This window comes from Myodes glareolus, chromosome 4 (genome assembly GCF_982192425.1).
Source record: "Myodes glareolus chromosome 4, mMyoGla1.1, whole genome shotgun sequence".
NCBI classification, from domain to species: domain Eukaryota; kingdom Metazoa; phylum Chordata; class Mammalia; order Rodentia; family Cricetidae; genus Myodes; species Myodes glareolus.
Window position 1 is genome coordinate 42481332 of NC_142029.1, and position 5408 is coordinate 42486739.

Sequence of the window (5408 nt, forward strand, 5' to 3'; positions counted from 1 at the left end):
AGTCTTGAAAGTTAAAATACTGGAAAAATGTAAAATTTGTAATATTTTAGGCTGGGGAGATGGCTCAGTTGGTAAAGCGCTTGGATTCAAGCATGAGAGCCTGGCTCCTAGGACCTACATTAAAAACCTCAGGCAAGGTGGTGCCTACTTGATGTCCCAGTCTTGGGGAAGTAGAGACAGGAGGAACCCTGGAGTTTGCTGTTCAGCCTTGCCTCACCGGCAAACTCCATGCCAATGAGAGACAAAGGAGGTGGACAGTACTTCTGACGATGGTAGTGTAGCTTGTCTTCCAGTTTCAAAGCTTGCACATACACATGGACATGCACCCATATACATGAACATAACCCTGCACACACAAACTGAAAAAAAGTATCAAATTAGTAGTTTCCAAGTCATGAAGAAGAAGAAAATCCAAACAACAGTGATAATAAATTGGGAGACGAATGACTATTGTTCTGCAAAAGCCAGGAGTGAAAAACTATGTAAAGACAAGGACACAAGAACACTTACACTGGATGGTTATTTATTTATTTATTTATTTGGATACAAGGTTTCTCTGTAGAGCCCTGGCTATCCTGGAACTCACTCTGTAGAATAGGCTGGTCTCAAACTCAGAGATCTGTCTCCCAAGTGCTAGGATTAAAGGCATGTGCCACCATCACATGGCCAGTGGATTTTGAAAAAAATACAAGTGTATGTTCTTTATAGGAGTCTATCCAAAATTAAAAAAAAATCTTACATAAAGTATAAATTGAGGGATGCACAACAATAGAAGAGAAATGCAAGGTGGCCAAGCATGGGCCCAGGCTGCTAGCACTAAAGCAAATGGGAAGTTTTTACATTGGTTAAAAAAAATTACACAGTAATGGCAAAGAGAGAGACGCAGTCCTCTTCTTCTCCACCCAGAAGCTCCCAGCACAGCTCGCAGAACTGCTGTGTTTGCTCGCATGGCCATACTTTTGCTCCAGATCATGATCAGCCAAGCATTATTCCACCATCTTGGACTGCACCCTTTGCCACACTCTTAGAACAACCTACCACAAAAGAACATGGAGGCTCCTGCGTGTCACCAAGTGGTAGCATTAGTGCCTGGGTTTGAAGGAAGCCCTTGAATGACCAGCAAAATCCTATGCTTCTGGCTCTGGCTTCAATATATCTTCCTAGCATGGGCTTCCCAGCTTGTTGCCCTACTCTCACTCCTTAGAAATCCCAGGCCAGGGCATCTGCCCAGCCAAATATTCCACCCCTGACTAGTTAATGTGGGTTAACAGGAGAAAGTCTGACTTAACTAGAAATCCAGATGGTGTTCTCCTAATCCAGTTTTGCAGGCAGTGAAGGTGATATTTCATCCCAGTCTGATGTCTGAGTATTTCTCAAATGGTTTCTGAGCTGCAAAGGACAGTGCTGCAAGTAACACTCTCCAGACTCTAAAACGGGAGCCACTAACTTTAGTGAAAATACATTAAAGCAATGTATGTGAAGAAATTGACAGAAATCGCATTCTGAAAGAGGGACTAGCCAGATGAGATGGTGTGCGTCTTTGATCCCTGCACTCCCGAGGCAGAGGCAGGTGGATCTCTATGACTTTGGGGCAGCCTGGCTTATGTCAGCAGTTCTCAACCTGTGGGTCAGAACCCCTTTGAGGGTTGAATGACACTTTCACAGAGAACACCTAAGACCATCAGACAACACAGATACTTATATTATGATTCATAACAGAACAAAATTACAGTTATGAAGTAGCAATGAAAGTGATTTTATGGCTGGTGCCACCATGCCATGAGAAACTGTAGAAAAGGGTCTCAGCATTAAGAAGGTTGAGAACCACTGGCTTATGTACTAAGTTTTGACCAGAGCTATGTATAAAGAGAACTGAATATGGAGGATTTGAACAAACAATAATTTAAATGACAATAACATTGAAATTTGTGCTATACAAACAAAGCACGTGTATTTATGGAAAACCTACAGTTTTTGAGGATATGTTGAGTCTTAAAATAGAATCCCTATAAATTCCTCAAAATGACAATTCTGTCATATATATGACAGTTAAATAAAATGGAAAATTAGCAATGCACAATAGCTGTAAGCTAAAAGTTAAAATTAATCAGAATATCAAGTAACCCTGTAGACAAAGACAGACAAAGGTGGTTACACTGTACCCAATGCTTCTTGTACACCACCTCACATCCCCTTCCTTTTACCTGGCCCCAGCCACCTTCCCTGTGGCATGTCCTTCCATGTAGACTACAGTCTGTTTCTGCGGGTAGCAGCCCACCTGAGTGGTGAGTTGGGCTCAGTGCTCACACATCCTCCATCTAGAAAAGTAAGAAAGCTAACACTTTCAACCAATTAGCATGGTGATTAGTGGACAGAATTCTTCCCTCCGTCAATTCCAAGAAACATTCAATACAGTCTTTAGACTATCCCCATGACACCAAGAGCCATTTAATCCCATGAACATTAATTAACTAAGGCATGGATGTTTTGGAGCTCTCTTTTTCCACTTATCCTCCACGATGTCTCATCTCTACTTCCTGGAAACCCTTCCACGAGGTCTTGTGTCGAGCTTACTTTTTCTATATCCCAGAAACATAAGTTGTCAGTATAGTCCAAGAAAACCAACCCTCTGCATTCTATCTGAGCCTAATTCTGGAGTTAAAAGGCGATGAGGATTCTAGTGTGGGCAAGTGAACCTTCTCCAGCAACCTCAAGAGAAGAGCAGACACTGCCACAGAAGGATGTCTTCTGAACGTGAAAGTATTTCACAGAAGAGCAGTGCTACTGCAGAGCAGGTGTAGGACAGAACGCAACTGTTTCTACGCCCTGACTGCATAGCCATTACAAGATGAAAAATCTGGAAAGAGAAGAAATTCACAGCCTCATCTACAAAGTTTAAAGTTGACAGACTGTAACATGAGGGCCGGCTTGTTGGGGTTGGAGGGCCAGCTTGTTGGGGTTTCTGTCCTGCCCAGTAACCCACAGCCAGCAAGTTCCAAAGAAAATCACACAGAGTCTACATTAGGTTATAAACTGATTGGCCCATTAGCTCAGTCTTCTTATTAACTAATTCTTACATCTTACGGTAACCCACAATTCTTGTCTGTGGTAGCCATGTGGCTCAGTACCTTTTCCTGCGGGGTAGGTTACATCTTGCTTCTCTGTAATCTGGGCAGGGATGGAAGAATGGGCTTCCTCCTTCCTAGTCTTCTCCTGTTCTCATCGCCCTGCCTCTACTTCCTATCTGGTTGACCCGCCTACGCTTCCTGCCTGGCCAATCAGCATTTTATTAAATTACAAGATTGACAGAATACAGATAATTCTCTTGCACCATAAGACATCAATTAAAATTGATGAACTAAGTAGCAGAAACATAATAACATTCAATAGAACCAAGAATAAGAAAGATAATGCCGATCAAAACCTTTTGTTGGTGAAGAGCAAACAGGGAAAAGAATCATGCCAATTGTTAATACCTTGGTTATGGAACTATATATGACTACCCAAAACAAAGGGAATTAGACACTGAAAAAAAAACCCTTTTTAATACCAAAAGGTACATATATAGGTAAAGAAAATTCCACATAATAGAAAAATATTTTTAAAAACCGCTGACACAAGAGTACATAAAATAGCAGTGTAGAATAAAAATCAAACTTATCTGAAAAGCAATAAATGTCAAGTAACTTAATTTATACATTGAAAGTGATTTTGAGGCTGGATCACAAAACAAGGCTAAAAATAAATAGATGCAAATATACTTCACAATAAAAACAGGATCAAGATTTTAATAGGAAAGGTGAAATTCAACCCTCAAAGCATAAATGATCCATAAAAATAAAGATGTTCTTAAAGCTAATGGCCCAATCCACAGTGAGGATGTAATTATAAATCTTTTATGCATCAAATAACACTTCAGCATATTGAGTAAAGTAAATCTACAGTGGCTACAATAGAAATAGAAACATCTCTTATTAATACAATCCACCACATTAGTTCTGGATGAACAAGTGCATAATTGTCTTGCTAGCCACAAAAAAAAGCACTTGAAAAACAACTGGACAAATGCTCTTGGTTAAAATTCTTAAGTAAAATGAGAAAATATATGTATTATTTAATATGAGGAAAACTAAATCTATCTCAGACCCAAAGTCAGAGCCACGTTTAAGGAGAAAACTGTGAGTGCATCCCTAGACCATGCATGATTCAGTTTATATAGCATTGTGCTCAGTTGTTGGAGGAATACACTGATACCATCACCAAGAAAAGCAAAGGTGATGTCATACAAAAGTGAGGAGTCAGAAAACTCATTATCAAAGTGTTTAGATACCCCCAAATCCTCAAAAAATAATTTTCGCATACATAAACAGCAGTCATATAAAAGATCTTATGGAAGAAAATGATTTATTTCATTGCGCTGAAAACAAAAACGGGACTGAAAATACAGCTCAGTGGTAAAACACTCAGTATTTGAAAGACCCTGGGACTCAACCTCAGAATCCCTTAGCATAAGCTTACCAAGAAATATGCAAGGACTATGCAAAAACAATCAACAAAACCTTAAAACACTATTGAAGTTTACAGAACTAAACAGAACACAGACCATAGTCTCAGATACACAGGGTAACATTACAGAAGTATCAGCGTTGTTTTAATAAAAATATCCCAGGAGCTGGAAAGATGGCTGAGCAGGTCAGAGCACTGGGTGCTCTTCCAGATGACCTGGGTTCCATTTGTAGCACCCACATGGTGGCTCACAACCCGTTGTAACTCAAGTTCCAGGGAATCTGACACCCTCTTCTGGCCTCTCTGGGCACTGCACACACATGGCGCACAGACATAATATGGAGATAAAACACCCACACATGCACACAAAAATATTTAATTATAATTTAAAAATATCTCTAAAGTCTTTTTTTTAAAGCTAAACATTTTTTTTTCTAAGCCTGGGATGTCACTTAGTTTGATTGTCTGACTAGCACGTACAAGGGCCTGGCTTTGATTACCAGCTGCGGAGGGCAATACATAAGCATTCGCCTAGGTATACCACAATGTACAGAACATGCTGTCTTTTATTTACTAAAGACAAAAATCCATATTGCTGCCATTTGCTTATGTTATGGAAGGATTCCCAAGAAACCAACAGGAAGACTTTGGTTGTGGATAGGGGCGTTTCTGACTCAGACCGCGGACTGTGGAAAAGAACCAGAACTGACTGCGTCTTTCCATGTCCTCCTGACTTGTACACCATAGACTACACTTACCTTGGCAAATAGGTTTTTCTAAGAAGGTGAAATAGTGATGTCTGGATGTTGACATGGGGAAGGGGATCATCAGACCAGTCACAAAGCCAGAAGATAAACAGATGTGGACCCTCAGACCAGTTCTTCAGATGGGCTGGTAGAACT